General features: G+C 54.7%; 1 protein-coding gene across 4 annotated transcripts in view; it reads left to right on the top strand.

Annotated features, from left to right (window-relative positions):
- Window positions 1-5,927: 5,927 nt before the first annotated feature.
- MEF2D (myocyte enhancer factor 2D) overlaps window positions 5,928-19,279 on the top strand; it is a 31,097-nt gene continuing 17,745 nt past the window's right edge. For 3 of the 4 annotated variants that reach the window (XM_045545386.1, XM_045545384.1, XM_045545385.1), the window contains exon 1: window positions 5,945-6,278. The gene's annotated coding sequence lies outside the window, so the exon portion shown is untranslated. Of the gene's footprint in view, window positions 6,279-19,279 lie in introns of all 4 variants that reach the window. The other variant, XM_045545383.1, reaches the window with a different exon arrangement.

Below are 19,279 nucleotides of genomic sequence, written 5' to 3'. Positions count from 1 at the left end.
CAACTAGTAAACAGTATTAATGGAATTGGAACCAAAATTTATATGATTCCAAGTTCTGTACTCTTAAACCCCATGGTCCCTGTGGTCTCTAATGCAGGAAAGAAAGAGACAAGTTCATTAAATGCTCTGAGCGTTCAAAAGAGTGAAACTGTCTTAAGCAGAGTGTTCATGTGCTGTGGGTGCTGGGTGGGGCAATTAGAGAAAGCCTGCTAAAGAAGGTGGCTTTGCATTGGACTCAATGGGTTAATTCATTCGTTCTACATATAGAGTTGGCCCTTTGCATCCATGGATTCAACCAACCTCGGATCGGAAACATTTGAAAAAAAAAAACAAAACTGCTTCTGTACTGAACATGTACAGACTTTTTTCCCATGTCATTATTCCCTAAACCAGCGGTCCCCAACCTTTTTAGCACCAGGGACCGGTTTCATGGAAGACAATTTTTCCATGGATGGGATGGTGGCGGAGGGGGTTGGGAAGGATGGTTTCAGGATGATTCAAGCGCATTACATTTATTGTGCAGTCAAACCTCTCTGCTAATGATAATCTGTATTTGCAGCCACCCTCCAGTGCTACCTCAGCTCTGCCTCAGATCATCAGGCATTAGACTCTCATAAGGAGCGCGCAACCTAGATCTCTCGCATGTACAGTTTACCATAGGGTTTGCCCTCCAGTGCCACTGCTGATCTGTCAAGAGGCAGAGCTCATGCTGTGATGTGAGCGATGGGGAGTGGCTGTAAATACAGATGAAGCTTTGCTTGCTCACCTGCCGCTCAACTCCTGCTCTGGGGCTTGGTTCCTAACAGGCAGTCACCAACTGGTACCAGTCAGCGGCCTCCAGGATTTGGGGACTGCGGCCCTAAACAACATAGTATAACAACTATTTACATAGCATTTACATTGTATTAGGTATTGTAAATAATCTAGAAATGATTTAAAGTGTATGGCAGGTTGCGCATAGGTCATATGCAAATACAATGCCATTTTATAGGGGGGATTTGAGTGGATTTTGGTATGGGGTACGTCCTGGAACCAATCCCCCCACACAGAGGAAGGGAGAATTGTACTGGAATTGAGTACCTACTACGTGCTCTGTTCAAGGTGCCAATGTTACAGAAGTTAACGAAGTCCTTGCATGGACATGGACATGCTGGGCAGGAATAGGGGAAAGGCTGAAATTGTAATTGAGCGAGTCTTAAACGCCAAGCCTCCTTCACCTTCACAGTTGTTTTGCTCCTCCTGCCCCTGGGTTTCTCTCCCAGATACAAATAGCTCAACTTCTGGGAAATCTAAAGGAAAGGTCTGACTGAGAATACACCCTCCTACTCTGGCAAGTCCTTCCTAACGTCTACCCTGCATCTCTTCCTGCACCAATAGATTTTCCCACATCCCATTTCATTCTTCCTTTCCAAGGCCGAATCTCAAAGCAGAAACCTGGCACGCCGCGAGCGTCTGTCCCTTTAAGACTACCTTCTTCCCCCCACGTGCCGTCTGGTTGGGCTGGCGACGCTGACGCACGCGTGACGTCAATGGCAGCTGGTGGAGTCTGGGCACGAGAAAAGAAGTTGGGATGGGGGTGGGGGGACGAGAGAGAAGGCGGTTAATTTGCATTTAAAGGGGCCACTCCCGGGTTAGTGATCAAGGCATTAAAGAAATGTGTTTTTGGCAAACTTTCTTTCCTGGGGTATGGAGCAAGAAAAGGGCATGGTACAGCTGAAGTCGGTGGTGACTCAAGTTTGAGATAACAATTATGTCCTTCCGCGAAAAGGGGGAAATAGTCCATCGGTGCCCGAGTTAGGAGCACGTGACCGGGAGGGGGCGGATGGGGGGGGAAGAGAGGAGGAGGGAGGAGCTGGGGAGATGACTGTCAGGCTGCGTTTCTGCTGCCCCCACCCCCACATCCTGCCCACCCTCCTGCAGCTGCCACCACATCCTGCCCAGCCGGGGGCCGGGAGCTCATGTGGGGGAGATGCACTGACCCAGGACCCAGCTTTGGCACCTTTTCTCCGCCCCTTTCAGCTCCAGGGTGGGCTGTCTGCCCTTTGCCCCAGGCCTGGCACTGAGCTTGGGGCATAGCTCTGCTAGTACAACTTGACACCTCTCTGCCTGACTCCGCCCTCTCCCCGCCCCCGCCCCCCCCTCCCGCTCCCGCTCCCGCTCCCGCTCTAGCTCTCGCTCTGGCCTAAAGGGACTTATTGGGGCCCCAGACCAGAGCCCCATCCCTGAGCTAGCACAGTTATCACTGGACAAATATAGGTGTTCAATAAAGGTTTTTATAATCTCAACTCAGATACAGAGCTACACACACACACACACACACACACAAATGTTCATGTAACACATTTGCTGAGCACATTCTGTGCCAGGCCCTGAAAAGCCCTGCAGACCCAAAGTTGAGTTAGACGGCTGCCCTCAAGGGGTTCAGGATCTGGTGAGGAAGAGAATTGGAAACCAAAGATGTCAGTACAGAATGGAATGTACTGAGGGGGTAGAGAGCAGAATAGAGAGCACTATACAAGCAGGTGCAGGATGATACACAAATCCATACAAAGAATGCATCCACAGGACTATGTACCGTACAGCTGCTGGTGGTCTTTCCCCTCCCAAGCAAGGTGGCAGATGTGGGGAGTGATTGCTGGGATCACTCAAAAACTGGGGGAAGAATGATCAGCCCAATGGAAGGGAGGAGGGGATGGAGGTAGGGGGTTGGAGATTGTCCTGATGGCTGAGAAGGTGAGAGGGGGCCAACCTAATAGCCAGATAGATTAAAGGCTGGACCTGCAGTAATGGCTTCCTAGGGTTATAGAACAACAGTCAGGTAGAGAAACAGCCCTTGGGAGGATGAGAATGGGAAGACCTTCTCAAATTAAGTTAGATTAGGGATGCTTGGGAAGGTGTGAATAAAAGTTTTTGATGTCCCTTTGCCATATAAACTTATGAAGATAATACAGTAGAGAGGAGTTTACACACAGTTTTTAAGACTTCAGTGGACATCTAAGTGTCTGACTCCTAGAGGATTTTATAGCAGCATTGGGTTGTTAGGTAACTTTCCTCTAGGAAAGATGAGTGGGTAGCCAGAGCGGGAGGAGAAAAAAGGAGAGCCAGGAGTCTGAGCCTGCTCAGGCATTTTCCACCCAGAGAACTCTGGGATGGGAAGTCCAGGGGCCAGAAGTAAAAGATTTAGTGAGTCACTTTCAGGAAGTCCTTATTTCCATGATCTAACTTCTAGCAGCATTACTCCTTAGACTCTTTGTCCATGAAAATCAAGGCTTCATATTTGTTACTTTTCCTCTCTCAAGTTTTGTCTATATTCTAAACTCTATCCCACTTAGAGTGTCAGTCTATCCTACTTTGTTCTCTAGTGAATTATGTCAGCATCTGTGGGGAGGGGGTAGTCACCGCACACTCCATCTCACCCACTGAGCTTTTCCCTCCCCTCCTTTTTTCTTCCAGCTCCTGGCCCTTTAAAACCCTCCCCAGGTGACTCACCTTCCTTCCTCATTCCTTTGTTAAGGACCCAACATTCCAAGACTGGGAGAACCAGCAAGCCAATCATAGCCCTGGCAAGCCTGCCTCAGGCTTGAGATTGGCTAGAGCTGTGTTTGGCGGAGGCACACCACACCAATATATACAAGTTGGGAGTGGGCTTCTGTGAATTGGCCCTAGGAAGGAATTTGTTCTGGGGGTGCTTCTGTTTTTGGAGAGAATCCTTCCAGTAGAGCTGGAGCCAGAAGATTCCCTGGCTTGGAGAGCCTCAAGGCTGGAGGCAGGCTGAGAACCCTGCTTTCTTGGTCTCCTAGGGGCTTAGCTGCCCCCTGCCCAATTTGGTTTTTTCTTTCTTTCTTTCTTTTTTTTCCCTGTGCTCTGGGACCCAGTGGTCTGAAGGCTGAGTTCTCAGGCCTGTTCCTAAGAAGTCTTTTACAGCAGCCCTGGATCTCTCCAGTCTCAACATTCTGCTTTCCCAACGTCGGAAACAGCCGGAAAATAAACACTCTGATGACTAAACGGTTTCTCCAGCTACAGCCTAGGGAAGCACTAAAAATAGAGGCCACAAGTGAGGGGAGGTTCCCCGGTTGAGGGGGGGGCACTTTCCCATCCTGCTACTGCCACAACCTCAAGCCTGGCACAAGGATCTGTTCTTCTCCAAGTCCTTGGGGAAGGGGCAGATGGGCTCCCCCTGCTTACTCTGAAGTCTTCTGGGCAAACTAGTTCTGCCTAGCAGGGAGGACTGACATCTTCTGCTGTTGGGGGCCTTGTCTCCCAGATCCAATGAGGAACCAGGAAGCTACATTTGGAGAGAAAGTGGGACATTGTATAAATCAGGTTTCCTGAAGGCGGGATAGGGTGGAAGGGTTGGAAACTGAGGCCAAGGAAATAGGAGCTTGCTGGCTTCCTGTCTTAGGACATACAAGATAAGCCTCCAACCTATTTGCAGAGCAGTTCCACTGAACTTGCTTCCTTTGAGGCTTGCATGGGCTAACAGAGGCCTAAAGGGGTCTTTGCAGACCAACCCTTGGTCCAAAGGTCATAGTTATTATAATATTAACATAATGCAGTATGAGGCACTGCACTAAGCAATCTACGTATATGAACTAATTTAATCTTCACACCAAATTTATGAGTTAGGCGCTGTTATCACCATCTCCATTTTACCCATGAGGATCATGAGGTAGGAGAAAGTTAAATAATGTGTCTGGGTTGACAGTTAATGAATGGTGGAGTAAGGATTTCAACCAAGGCAACTTGATGGCAAAGCTGACGTTTTTAACCACCATGACATGCCGCCTCTGTCTGTATACATTTGTCTCTCCATCACTAATCCAGAATTCTTTGTCCAGACCTAGCCAGATAGAAATCACGGTGTGTAAAGAACTGAGTGCTCTTCTATTCTGCAAGGTTCTTTGAGATCTAAGCCAGATTCAATCATTTCCTCAAACTTCAGGTAGAAAACAGCAGGACTTGGAAGTATCAGGGATGCTGGAGCGGAAGCCTGACAGGTCAGTTGTTCAGTAGGCAAGGCACTGACACTCCTGCTGTAGGGCATTTAAAAATTCACCACACCCTGGGGCAACCAGGAATTTAAAAGAAAAAAAAATTTTTTTAAAGGGCTACTACTACTGCTTCTTTAATAAGATGTTTCTGGTGCTACCAGTGCGGTGGGTGGGGGGCGCGGGGAATTAGGGTCCCGCCCCTTTAAATTGCCCCCTCGGCAGTAAGTGCTCTGCGGCCACAGGCACTGGAGATTAGGTCACCCAAGAACTATGAGCTGTCGCTTTAAATTGCTGGGCGTCTGCCGAGCCTTGAGAGGGTAGGGGGCCCGTCACAGGTAGAGGGAGTGACTGAGCTCGCTAGGTAACCCTCCAAGAAAAGAACGTCTCCCTTTAAAGTGGGGCTTTGTCACACACCAAGTGGGGGAGATGGAATCTTTTCACCACTTACAGTCTCCCCTTAATTTATCTACTCAGACTCCCATCTCCCAACTCTCCTGGGGCTGGGGTGGGGGGAATACCGAGGTAGTGTGCGTGTCTCTGAGAGTGTGCGTGCTGCTCACAGAGCCTCCCGGGAAAGGACCTCCTTGAGCGCATGGTGGCAGCAGTGTTAGGCGGCCGTCCGGCGTGCTCGGAGTGGGCACCATGGGCGCGGGCCGATCCCTTTAAAGGCCTCTGGGTCTCGCCTCCCTACTTTGCCTCGCTCCGTCCCTTCCTCCCTCCCTCCCGGCAGGCGGAGGGATCTGCCGCTGCCGGCGCTGCTGCCTAGCTTGGAAGGGCGGTGGGGTGGAGCGGCCAGCCCGGCCCGGCCCGGCCCGGCCAGCCCGAGGGAAGCGAGAGGCGGGGCCGCGTCCCCGGGACCGCCCCTGCTCTGGCCCCGCCCCGCCACCCCCACGGGTTCCTCCCATTGGCCCTCCGCCTGTCTGTCACCCCGGTTGCCCCCACCCCTCAAGCTAGGCTGAGCTGTGCCTACGTCGGCCTCGACTCCTGGGGACTGGAGGAGTTACCTTTGGAGCCCGAAAGGAGGAAGGAAGCAAAATATCAACAACAGCCGAGGCGGCTCGGGCGCTCGGCCCCGGTCCCCCGCTTGCTCGCCGCCCTCCTGTTGGCCCCCGCCCCCAAGACGGGGGCCCAGGCCCCCCGGCGCCGCCCAGGGCCCGCGCGGACGCCAGCCTCATTTATTATTCCCCCCGTCCGGAGCTGCGGCATCCCGGTGTTGAAGATCCCCCGGACAAGGGGCAAAGGCTACCCCCTTCCTGCCCTGACACCGCCTTTCCCCCAGCTGGGCTGGTGAGTAGAGAAAAATAATGTGCCTACCACTTTAAGAGGCCCCCTCCCCCACCCGGTCCTGGGGTTGGGGTGGAGGGTGGTCTAGACCGTCCCCCTGAGGGATGGGATGGGGTAGCCCCCTGGGCTAGGAGGAACTCGCGGAGCTGGCTGTTTTCGTGTGGCGTTGGGGATTACATAGGGGACTGTTTGTGTTAGGGAGTCGGCTGTGGGGGACAAGTGGAGTGGGCTGTAATTCCCTTGGGTTTTGGGAGTACGGGGTGAGGGCGGGCGGATTGGGGGCGCGCCGGCTTGTTGGTGTCCCGGGCTTACGACGGCCTCGGAGTGGTCTGGGAAGGGGCGCCATCCTCAGAAAGGGTCTCCGGTGACAGCCGGGCGCGACTGACATTTTAACAGCCGGGCCTCCCTCCCTCTCCCTCCTCTTGCCGCCTGTTCCCTCCTCCTTGGCCCGAAATGGTGCAGAAGGGGGCCTGGGAGGGCGGCGGGAGGGTGGGGGCGGGGGGAGCCGCAGCTGTTTGGGAAGCGGGGGAGGGAGGGGGGATGTTGTTCAGATGACACCGGGGTGGTGGGTTGGGGTGTGTGAGTGTGTGTGTCTCCGGGGCCGTGTTTGCCGGGTGCCTGTGGAGTTGGGACGCGGAGTCGCCACGGAGGTGGGCACACAGGACCCTTCCTTGGGACCTCCTAGCCCCGCTTCCAAGCCCCCTGATCTGGTTTGTCAGCAGCCCCAGCTGGAGAACCCCCTGGCCAGAAGTTTGCAGCTGTTCAACATCTGGGCAAGAGTTCTCCAGTCACCCTCTCCACCTATGACAGGCTGAACCGGGCTGGGAGTGGGGGTCTAGGGAGTGTTGGGGGCTTTTGGGAGGGTGTGCCAAGAAGACCAAGATGTGTTTAGTTCCTCACTCCAGTGCCAGCCTCCGTTCTATCAGGTTCAGGTCTTACAGAAGTGGGGGAAAGGCGCCCCCTCCCTCTAGTGAATCACGCTGACCTCTCAGCAGCCTTCTGAGGTCTCCTCGTGAAAGGAGGGCTCCTGGGCATGGGCACACTGGGAGCCACTGACTGGGTTATTTCAGGTTTGCCCTTGTGAGTGGGAGGCTCTCTCTGCCTCCCCTTGCAGGGTGAATTGTTGATGGGTTGGGGGAGGGTATGGTGGGTGGATCCTGTGTCCCCCTTTCCTGTGCCCAGCCCCCCTTTTGAGTTTCAGAGGCCTGGTTTCTTTGGTTTGTGAGGGTGGCTCTTATCCACCCATCCCCCTATCGTTTCAGTGGGTCTCTGCAGCAATTCGGGGGTCAGCCTGGACCATGGGAAGTTTGCCGTCTGGGGCGGTGACCTTGGGCTGCTCTGGCCTGGAGATAGGAGGGGAGCTCAGGCCAGCCTGAGATTGGGTATTTTGCAGTTAGGGAGCTGTCTACCTCCCATTCCCCTCCAAACCCTCGACAGGAAGGTCTTAGTAGCTGAGGAGAGCATTGAAAAGGCACATGTCAGTATTCACAGATGTCCACCCGCTGGGTCACACCCGCCCCAGGACTTAGCCTGCCTGTCCCAGCTCCCACGGCCTGCCTGGGAATGAATTTCCTTCCTGTGGTTTCCCAGTGTGTTGAGCAGGAGATGGGGGTGGGGTGGGATCATTGTGGGAGTGGCTGACAACCTGTTTATATGGGGTTACTGGGGGACACTGGAGCTTATGTGCGGCTTTTTCCCCACTTGCCCCATCACAGGTTATTTGAGCCCTTGGGTCTCAGTGGTCATATTCTGTTTGTTGTAACTCCCTCGCCCGCCCCCCATATAGTCCATACGTGTTTGCACGTGTGGGTATGTATATGTATGCGTCTATATTTGTAAGGGGAGGGGTCTCTGGTTTCTCTGGGGAAAGGAGGAGCTTTTACTCTCCTTTAGAGACCAGAGAGGTTGAGCTTTTTACCTGAGATCACCCAGCAAATCTGTGTCAGAGCTTTAGTCTTTCAGGCAGAGCTTCATAGTAGGGAGAGACTCTGGGAAGGAAGACCTACAGTTCTTGTTCTTGGAGGCCATGGTCCAAAGACAAAAGCAGGACTGAGGGAGCATCATAACCCTCGTGTGGAGGAATGGGCATGGGGGAGTGGGCTAGAGCATCTGTCTGCTGTACTCTGTACCCAATGCCTGAAACAGTCGTGGAGGACTTGGAAGGGTGGCAGGTGCTGTCCATTGTCCACCACACACTGTGCATGGTGCCCCTGGGCTGGAGGGCCTGGGCTTCCTGGCTCTGCCCCTCTTGGCTCCTGGCTCTTCTCATAGGTTGGGAGATATGATAGTCTTTCTGGTTGATGTTATATAATCTCTCTCCAGCAGGGTGTTTTTTTTGTTTTTTTTAAATCTTCCCTAGGTCTTTCCTGGGAGGTGTGATGGGGAGGAAAAGGTAGAGGGAGATTCCTCAGGTTGGGGGCTAGAGGAGCAGCGAGGAGGCTGGGGAGGGGGTGCCTTGGCCCCTGAGGAGGCCTCGTAGTTAGGCCCAGGCCTTCTTACCTTCCTCCTCTGACCCTGCCCTGGGAAGGTCCTCTGCTATGGTCGTCCCTGGCCCTCGTGCCCCTACAGAGGCCTGGCCCTCTCCCCGTCCTGTCAACCTTCTCTTCCTGGCCAGCTGGGCCCTGTGCCCTCCCTGGTTGGCACTGGGTCCAGAATCTCAGTGCTTACCCTGGCCTGGTGTGGGCCCTTGTCGGACACTTTGCCATCCACCTGCGTACTTCCATGGGGACAAGGGGAATCCAGGGACAAAGGAGTGGGCCCAGCATTTCCTTAGTTGTGCTTGAGCCGGGTCCCCTGCTTCTCTGCCCCTCTAGTCCAGAGAGTGGGTAGTGGCCTTACTGGAAAAGAGGAGTTGATGACCTGTTGGTAATATAGGTCTTGACCTCTTGGACACAAGTCATAGTTGGTGTTCACCCAGGTTCTGTAATTGGGTGTGAGGATCGTATGTGGGCCTAGAACCCATCATCAAGGGTCAGATTGTGGGCTTTGTGGCACTGTGGTGGTGGAGTTCTCCCCACCCCTTGGGACCATGGCTGAGACTCTGCAGGCTCTCTGAGGCCAACTGGTTTGAGGCAATTATCTCCCTTTTACAGGGAAGGAGGAGATGGTGGCAAGACCATCACAGCCTCAGCATCACTATAATCGCTAGTGGCTTTTACGAGCTAGTCATGGGGCCGGAGTCCGGCCAACCGTCTGTCCTTCTGTCCCAGTTTGGTGACTTACTCATGGGGTGAGAGGGTAGTGTTCGGTGCTAGAAGCTCTGTTCTAGAAGCTGGATGTCTGGCTGTGTTGTGGTTGATGTTGCCCTGTCTGCCCGTGATTATGGCAGGCAAGATGGAGCTTAGATTTCAGGAAGAACTTCCCAGTGGAGCTGGGTTGTGGGGAGAGAGATGGCTCTACTTTGGCCTAGGAAAGGAGGGGATCTTAAAGCACTTTGTTTTCTAGAAGCTCTACTGAAAGGCCTTGACCTTCGGCTAGTGGGATTGGTGCTGTTTGGCTCCTAAAATTTTTATTTTCTTTTCTCTCCCCCTGCCTGGGGCTGAAAGTATTTTGAAGAGTTTGTCCTAGAACTGTGGGAGAGCCAGCCTTTGGGCTCCTTTCCTCCAGAAGGGGGGGATGGGTAGGGGTCTTGTGTAGATTAGCATGTCCAGATACACCTGGCAGGTCTACAGCCTGTAGTGGCACACATGCCTGAAAGTGTGCAGCACATACACACGGGCGTGTAGACACCCGCGGAGCAGCTGCCGCCCTGCGGGAGGTGGGGAGTAGCGAATGGCAAAGATGATTAAAGGATTGGAGAGTAGGGATGGGGTTGAGGGGATCGGAGGCAAGAAGATGAAGGGCATAGCAAGAACTCTGAAGAGAGAAGGGCTGACTGGAGCAGGAGGGATTGAGGTTAGACCACAGATGGGCAGACAGAGCCCTGTCTGTGAAATAAAGAGCATGACTTGTGAGTCAAGGAGCCCTGGCTGACTTCCATGCCTGCCCCTCACTCCCTTCCCTCCCCCCTCTCTCTGTGGTCCTGGCCCATCCTGCCTCTGCCCCTCACACTGACTGTGTGTCCCTGGGTAAGTCACTCCCATTCGGGCTGCAGCTTTCCAGATATATACAGGAGTTTCACCTTTCGGTTATCAGAACACCTGGGTGTTTTGGTGGTTTGTCTTGCTGGTCTCTGTTGCCCTCCCCACTCACCCTGATGAGCAATGTCACTCTGAGGCATCAAGGCTGTGTTGAACCCTCAGGCGTTTGGGGGCAGATCTTGGCCTAGGTGGAAGGCCCTCCTCATCTGCCTTTTTCCTTTTCCTGAGGCCTAGGCCACAACCTCCCTTTCCTGAGTGCCAAGCCCTGCTTCTGACCAGTCCTGGCAGGTGTGGAGACGGTGGGGGGGGGGGTTGCTATTTATTGACTCTGCATAGGACCCCGATAGCCTGGGAGTGGGAAGCAGCTGTGCCTGCTGTCTGATTTCTCTCCTTTCTGCTGTAGGCTGGGAGGGGAAGGACTTGTCCGAAGCTCTGGCCTGTCGCTGGCCACACCCAGGCGGGACCATATTTACTCATTTAAACCTACTCTCCCAGGAGGCTCTGGGCTCTTGGCCTGGTCACTGACCTTGGCTTGGTGCCTCTGGCTGGGTGCTCTTGCCACTCCCCTAGGAGTTGGGCAGACCGAGAAAGCATATAGAGGGAGCTCTTTTTGTCCCCTGGTCAAGGGAGCTTTACCCTCAGGCAGTACCCCGCTCACCCAATTTTTCAGTATACTTTAGAGACCAAAAACTAAAACTTTTGAGATCCCTGGGAACGGGAGGAAGGAAACTGCCATTTGTTGTGTCCCCGTGTGCCAAAGTCTGTGTTGGGCATGGTCACGTATTAAAACAATTTATTTCTTTCCACAGCTATTTTTTATAGTTGGGAAACTGAGTCTCAAAGATTTAAGTGACTTACTGAAGCTTCCCAGTTACAAGGTTTAGTTAAAGGAGTTTAAAGGAGCAATCCTGCCCTGCAGGAGGGGCAATGGAGAGAAGGCCCAGGAGACCTGAGAGGAAGAGGAGAAGCAGCTGAAGGGAAGAGCAGACCTAGCAGGATTCCTTGGCAGAGGACAGAGATAATTCCTCCACAGAGTATTTGGTGGCCAGTTGAGGAAAGATATTGTTTTGATTCCCTAAGAAGGTATTGTCTTCTGATTTGAGTGTCCTGGGAAGAAGCCCCCAAAGCACGGGTTGAGGGCAGGAACAAATGAAACTCAGAGACCCCTCCTGGGTCCCCTTGAGCTGCTGCCTGGGATTGATGGGGAGAGAAGCTAGAGTGGGATGGCTTGGACCACAAGAGCCTGGGCTTTTCTGAAGGCAAGGCCGTCGTGAGCCTCGGAGGCCCAGAGTTGGGGAGTCTGCCCTGGAAGGAATGTGTGTAACTCCTGGGTGGAGGGAGTCTCCCCGCTGCTCCCGTCCAGGTTGTGAGGAGAAGCACTCTGCTCAGCAGTCGGTCTACCTTTGCCACTTATTTCTGATGACCTTGGGCAAGTCCCTGCCTATCTCTGAGTTGGTTTCCATACCTGTGAAACCAACTACCAACCTGCTACCTCCCTCATAGGGGAAAGGAAGGAGGTTCAGTGGGAAAAGGTGTGGTGGGTGCTCAGAACATGGTTGCATCTTTTCTTCCAGACCTTCAGCCCCAGCTGGGCCCCGGACTTGACTGCCCAGGCAGCGACCCAGAAATGGGGGTGGGGGTAGGCAGTGCTTCTGGTGTCCAGGGTAGGGACTGAGGCATAGGCCTCAGTTTGACCCTGGGATGGGTTGGGAAGTTAAGCTCAGCCCGTCCAGCTGTCTCCTTTTCTTAGAACCTGCCCCTCCACACTTCTCCCCATGAGTCTAACCAGGTCCCTCTGGCTGTGCCTTACTTATTCCTCCCAATTCCTCATCTTCAGACCCACCAGCAAATACTGGGGGTTAAGGGTTGGGAGAAGAAAGAATAAAAGAGATCACACCCCCAAGCCTCAAGTGGAAACACACGACAGGAGGGTGGGGTGGGGAGAGGAGGGTTTGGTGTCTTTTCAGGGGGTCTTCTACTGCAGTTGGATCAAGTAACATGGAGGCAAGAGGATGGAGCAGGGGGGTGGAGGAATGACTTCAAACCTCGAATTTTTCTCTTTGGAGTACAGGTGTGTTCTGTGTTAGGTGAGGGATGATGGTGGGGGTAAACCAGGAGGATGAGCTGATTGAATGGAGTGCTTCAGACCTTCCCGTCACCTCCATGACCTCTGAGCCCCTTTCCTCCAGCCCCCACAGCTGCTACTCTGTGCTGACTCCCCTTATGCATACCCCACGGCAGGCCCCTGGGGCCCATGCTGGCTGGGTGGGGACAGGTGTCCTGGCCCAGCTGCTCCTTCTTGTCTCTCCCACCTGTCAGCCTGGGGTGGAGAGCTGAGGGGGAGGGGAGAGAGAGGAACCCCTCAGCCTCCTCACCTGTTCCCAGGGTTAGGGCCTTGGTTGTAAAGTACAGCAGAGAGATCAAGAGTAGACAACAGGCAGGACTTCCCCCTCAGAAGAAGGGTAGCTCTAGATCATAGGAATGGCCGAGAAAGCTTGGTAGGCAGAGGTCCTCACTGGCAAAAATCAGAGGGGTCTTTGCACAGTATCCTCAAGAAAGGGTAAGAAGCCAGGTATTGATGAGGGGCACAAGTCCGGGGACATGTATTTGCATAGCCTTGTTCAGGTACTGCTCCCCACCCCCCCTTCCCTCTGGGGCCCCCCTCCATCTGGCTGGGCATCTTAGCCTCACCTGGCACCTTTCCTGAAAGCAGCAAGCTAATCCTGTAAGAGCTGCCTGGCTGGCTGCCTCAGCAGGCCCACACAGCCACGATGCCCGCCCTCCCTCCCCTGCCAGGGGCTTAGAGGACTGTCCTTCCAGTCAGAAGGAGACCCAGCCATTGCCCCAGCGGCCCCTTTAAATCCTTGGTGGCTTCTCGAGGTCATGATGTCTCTAGGAGGATTTGCTTTCTCTGATTGGATTGGCCTCTTTCAGGTCCCCTGTTGTAATTGTAGGTGAACCCTTCATGTTTCAACCCTCCACCTCCCCTTTCCTCAGAAGTGGTGCTGTCTAGTCTGAGGGCCCAGCCTGAGCCCCCTACCTTTGTCCCCCCATCCCAACAGTCAGGGCTCAGACCCCCTTCATCTGCTTCAGCCAGAGCAGCCCTGCCTCTGTTCTGTGGATGAGAAGAAAGGATCTGGCTGCTTTAAACAAGGAGACAAACCACTGCCCTGGAAGAAAATGCCCTTCTGAGACAGTCTACTGCCAGTCTTTCTCCATTTTTTTCCTCTTCAGCCTGCTCTTCCTTTGGCCAGGGGCCCATGCTCATCATTACCGCATGTCCTCATTTCCATGGGAAGTCCCTCCCCTGATCTAACCATCAGCCCACCCGCTGCAATGGCAGGCAGCCCAGACCCAGCACTGGTGGCATTATGCTCATCCCAACGGCTCTCAAGCTGACCCGCCCCCAAGGCCCCAGCTGCCACTTTCACTTCTGTCTCCTGAGACCCCAGAGGGAAGTTGGGTGGGGAGGTGGAAGGTGACACACTAACCGTCTCAACCGCCCCCACCTCTCCTCAGCCGAGGCTTCTGATGGCCAGGGGCCCTTGTCCACCACTCTTGTCTAGATGACCGAAATGGGCTTAGGCTGCAGTGAGAAAGGTGGCAGTTAGACAACAGGAATGACTTCCTAGGATAGTAGACACTGCTGGGCTTCATTGTTTCAGAGGATATGCCTAGAAGTATAGATGTTATAGCTGGACAAGTGGAGGTCAGACTTCAAGGTGGGTAGGGGACTGGTTGTCTGCAGCTCCCACTGGTTGGAGTACGATGCTGGGGCCTCCGTGCCCTCCCACATATCACCAGGTGCCATGCTTCGTTGGGTGGCTTCTGACAAAGCAAGTTTGAGCCCCAGAGACTACTTTGAGTCCAGGGACTTAGCCCTGAGAAGTCCACTCTGTGGTCTTACATCTATCCTACCTGTATTAGGCCATTTCCTCTCACTCTGCAGTCTGTGGGTGGATTTTAGAAATGGGGATAGAAATAAAAGGCAGCTCACCTCCATCCTACTGCTGCTGCCTCAAATTTGGCACTAAGAAGGGGATTGGGATTCTTCTGGGGAGCCTCCAGGCAGTGGTGGAGCCACCACACTTTACCCCATGAATCTTATCAAATTCCTCTAGCTGTAGCACTTACTTACTCAGCACCCCCGCCCCATCCCTGCCTAGGCAAGAGTAGAGGACCCAGTTGGATTGAGAGCTCTAGACTGTGTTACTGAAGGTATTTATAAATTCAGGAATGTTTTCTGGAGGAGAAAGATGGGAACAGAGGCCTGAGGTGCCAAGAACTCCACTTGGGGTCCATAAGTGCCTAGGGATCCTGGGTAGGGGTAACCCATGTCCTGGAATGGGAAGTTGAGTCTAAAGGAATAAGGTCAGAGACACTATGCAAATTCCCATGCAAAAGACTGACAGTGAGTCATTGCTGCTCAGCCTGCTGGGGTGCAGCATGAAGCAAGGCTTGGGCTTGGGTTCTAGAACTGGCCCCACCAGCGGCTGTGACAGTGACCTTGGGCTAGTCACTACTAAACAAGCAGCAGGAGGCCCCAAGCCCTGGGTTTGATAGGCATTCCAGGTGTATAAGGGGATTGAACCTCTGCCATGGGGGCCTGTGTGCCTCACCTGGTACTTGCCCTGGTTGACCATGAGCCTTTGTCAACCATTGGCCATCCTTTGGGGAGTACTATTCAGAAAGCACCTCCCCCTTTAGCCCCATCCCTGCTGTCTTCTGGTGCCCACGTTGCCTTTCCTCCCCTCTCCATGGAATCACACAATCCTGACCTCCTTCCCTTTGGACCTCTCCAGAGAGCACAGGAACAGAATGTTAGGGCTAGAAGGGCACTTGAGTACCTAGTCCACTCCAGCTGCCCATAACACCGGCCAGTGGGGTGACACCTGGAGGGTGCAGTGACTTATTCAAGGTCATCCATTGAGTTAGAGCCAGAGCTGGGACCAGAACTCAGGCTTCCGAAATCCCAGTCCAGAGGCTCTATGTTCCCCTGAGCTGTTCATTGCCCCACCTCACTCACCTCTTTTCTACTAGGATCTCCTTTTGCCACCCCCTCCCCCAAATACTTCCTGAGATCAGTCTGGGTAGCTCTAGGAACTTGTGGGGGGTGGGGTTTACCTAGGAGCCAACCCAGAGGCTACGAAGGGAAGACCAGAGCTGGGGTGGGAGGTGCTGGACCCTGGTAGGGGCAGGCTGCTGTCTCCATAGGGAGGCAGACAGCCTCATAGCTGCTACAGGAAGAATGAGAGTTAGACTACAGGAAGGACAAGCCCGGGTGGGGAAGAAGTAGAGGAGGCTCAGGAGACAGACCCTCACTAGAGAGGCATCTCCTGGGCAGAGAACAGGATGACCCCATCCCAGGAGATTTGCCAGGGAGAAGAGGGCAGGAATCTAGGGTGGGGCACGGGAGAGTTGTCCAGCGGAAGCCCGGGGGAGGGCTCCCAGCCCTGCTCTCCGCAGTGGGTGCTCTTCTTGGCAAGTCAGTTCCTGTCACTTAAGCTGAGGCTGCGGTATCTGCCCCCCACTTGGATTCCTAGGGTGCCTGGGACCTGAGACCACCCCTTCCCCAGCCCCAGCTTTCCTGGACTGCCCCCCCACCCAGCCCGACAGCCCGCCCCCAGGTCCCCTGTTGCTGAGTTAAAATTAGCTCAGTGCCCAGGCTAAAAATAGCCCCTGCCCAGCCCTGAGGCTGCTGGGCTGGGGGAGGGGAGTCCCTGAGGGACGGGAAGATGGTGGGAACCAGGGATTTGGGTAGTGAGCTTGCCAGACAGAACTTTGAAGGGCTGGGATTGGGGCCCTGCCTTTGAGATCAGACCCTAGAAGCACTCCTGGGTGATGAAAAGAGGCTGCCATGGGAGGGGGCGGGATAGAGAGAGGCCCAGGAGCAGTGGGGTAGGGAGCAGGCCCTGCAGGGGGGCTGTGAGAATTGGGCTTCATGGGGGATGGGGGAGAGGGACCATGTGAGGCCTTGGGCTCTGCTTTGGCTTGGACTTTAGAGGGGTAATGCCCCCCACCTCCTTGGCAAAGGAAGGGCTCACTGTGTGAACCACAGGAAAATGTCTCTCAGCCCCCTAGCCTGGGTGTTTGGGGGAGTCACTGGGTTCACCTTCCCACCCCTCCTCCCGGAGCTCCTCAGTGTCTCCCCTCCAAGGGGAGAGGTCCCAGGGCTGAGGTTCAGACAGAGAATGACAAGGAAGGTTGTGAGCCCTGGGGGTAGGGTGGGAATTGAGGCAAGACCAGGGACTGAGTTGGGCAGCCTGGTCCTCAGTGCTCCCCTCCGCCTCCTGTCAGGGCCTGCCTGCCCTTGAGAGGTTGGGCAGAGCCCGGAACCACAGCAGTGGAGGTGCTCCTTCCTGAAGCCATGCCTGGGCCCAGTCTAGGCCCCCAAGGGCCACCTTTCCTCTCCCTGCCCTCTGGGTGGGACCTGCCCCTCCCTCGTCTGTCTCTTGGCTGGACTGCAAGTTCTCAGAGGGCAGGGGTGGTATCCTGTCAAGTTACTCCCCCAGCGTCAGGCCCAGCTGGAGTCCTGTGAGCAGTTGCTGAACCTGTCTCTGGGTCTCCACCTGCTTCTCTCTGAATCTTTGTCTCTGTCGGTCTCCCTCCCGCCTCTGCCTCTCTCCTCTGGGCCTCCCCTTGTCTGTTTCTGCTGCACACTCTGCCTTCTGACCTCGCTACCTCTTTTTCTCTGTCTCCGTTCCTGTCTGTGTGTCTGTCCCCCTCTGCCACCCTCCTCTGTGTCTGTCTCACCCACGCCTCCTCTCTCATTAGTGAGCAGGCTGCTTGAGGCCGCCTGACTGTGGGGGTGACAGGTGGATTGGATTGTCACCCCCTCCCCCAGCGCCTGCTGCTTATTTCATGCCCTGCAGCCCAGCCACGGGGAAGGGGCGGGAGGAGGGATGACAGCTGTCTCCAGGGCCTCCTGCCTTCCCCTTCAGTCCACAGCCTGCAGCCCCGAGCAGCCTGAGAGGGAGGGATGAAGGGCTGCCTAATGAGAGCCCCCTTTCTCACTGTGTGGAAGAGCAGGTTGAACCCCATTGCTCTGTGACATGGGACCACTCACTCAGCCTCTCTGGGCATCTGCCCCATTTTGACCTGTGCTGGTGTGGGAACTCTGGAAGCAGATGCTCTGTAGTTCCTCTGAGCCTCAGGGCTGCTGGGATAGGGGGTGGATATGGGTGGAAAGGTGTCAGCGGAGAAGGAAAGGTGGGTACTCCCCTGCCAAGAGCAGGAGAGAGGGGTGGAGGGTAGCCACTGGAAGGACTTCTGCAGCTCCCAGGAAGGACAGCCCTGCTCAGCCCTGCTGCAGCTGCAGCTCCAGGGAGTGTGCCCTGACCGCTCCCCCTCAACCCCCAGCCCCCACTGGCTCCAGGCCACCCTCACACAGGAACTGAGATAGCATCATTCTGAAACCCGAGAATGGTTTGAATATTGCTCAGGTACCAAGAGGTGTTACATTGGGGGAAGTAGGGGCCTGTTTCTTCTCCCATGCCCCCTCCAAACCAATCCTCCTTTAGGGTACATTTTGCATGTCATTTGTGCCTCATTTGCAACCTGCTGGTTCCAGTTGGGTCTGTAGCTTGGAAAAATGGCTGTCACTGGGGTCTTTCTGGATCCTCCATAGTCTTTGGTTCCCTCAGCTCTCCTTCCTTGTTGAGGGTGTTTTCAGATTGGCCTCCTGCCCTGCATCCTCACTGCTCTCCATTTGCAAAGGCTTCTTCTTAGCCACCCTCCTCCACAGAGGTGGGTCTGTGCCTGCTTCCTTGGGGCCAGCCTAACTGCCCTCTCCCTGCCCCCGCTTTGCTTCTCCTATCTCCGTCAGGAAGGCCCTGCCTCTGCCTGCCCTCACCCCACCACCCAGGAGGTGCACCCTGCCCAACCCTGCCCCGTCCACAGTCAAGCAGCCAGAGCCTTCAAAGGGGTGCTAGATGCTGCCAGCCCAAGGAGTCATAGCTATGGCCTGAGGTCAAGACTGGGCAGCCCTGGGACCATCAGAGCAGGAAGACTATCCTGGCCACCCCCTGTCTCTTTGGCAGCCCAAGCTCTCCCAAGCCTTGGGCTCCAGATATCAGGCAGAGTGCAGGCTAGAGAGTTAGAAGGGAAGCAGCCAAGGGCCAAGTCATCTGAGAGGGCTTCCTAGAGGAGGAGTTGGCCGGAAAGGCGAAGAAGAATGGGGCCAGGCCAGGCTGGGGAGGAGAGACTTACGTCTGGAGAACAGATGCCCAGGCCTCTGGCTCCTGGCAGTTGGTTAGGTAATTAGGCAGAGGGCTAATTAAGGAGGTCCAGGTGTTCATTAAAATCTCCCTAATTGGGTAGGAGGGAAGCTTGGACAGGATAGACCTCCACACCTTGGATAGGGTCAGTTTAGGGTTCTTTATGCCTACCTGGGCTGCAGCGACCCTTTCTTCCAAAGTCAGGGTTGAATTCATGTTCTTGCCCCAGGGCTTTCAAAGACCCTGCAACAATGTGGAATGGATAGCTGAAGGGAAAGGGGTTAGTACAGACTGAGCCTGCTTTGTAGGAGGTTCCTGATTAGATAGGAGGGAGGACTGCCCAAGGCAGGGGCATCTCCTCCTCTGGCAGTGTTGGCATAGAGGGAGCAGCAATGGGATAAGGGCCCTGGGAAGCATGGAATTGTAAAAAGTGCTTTAGGATACCTTGACAAAGAGTAAGGATAGATGGGCCTGGTCTTTTTAACCCTGATGTCTCTCTATCAGAGGATGCTCAGTGAGTCCCTATGGCTTCTCTGCCTTCTCAGCCCTGATCCCTCTCGCATCCCAGCTCCCCCAGCATGAGGCGGGGGTGGGGGGGCGGTGTAGGAGATCAGCCAGGGAGCTGGTTGCCAGGCGACAGTTGCCTAAGCAACCCCATCCTCTCCATCTCCATGTGCTCAGGGCTGCTCCTTAGAAGACTTTAGAGTCT

The sequence above is a fragment of the Lemur catta genome, chromosome 3 (assembly GCF_020740605.2).
Source record: "Lemur catta isolate mLemCat1 chromosome 3, mLemCat1.pri, whole genome shotgun sequence".
Classification (NCBI taxonomy): Eukaryota; Metazoa; Chordata; class Mammalia; order Primates; family Lemuridae; genus Lemur; species Lemur catta.
The sequence above is the reverse complement of the archived record's forward strand: the minus strand, read 5'-3'. Positions and strand labels throughout refer to the sequence as shown.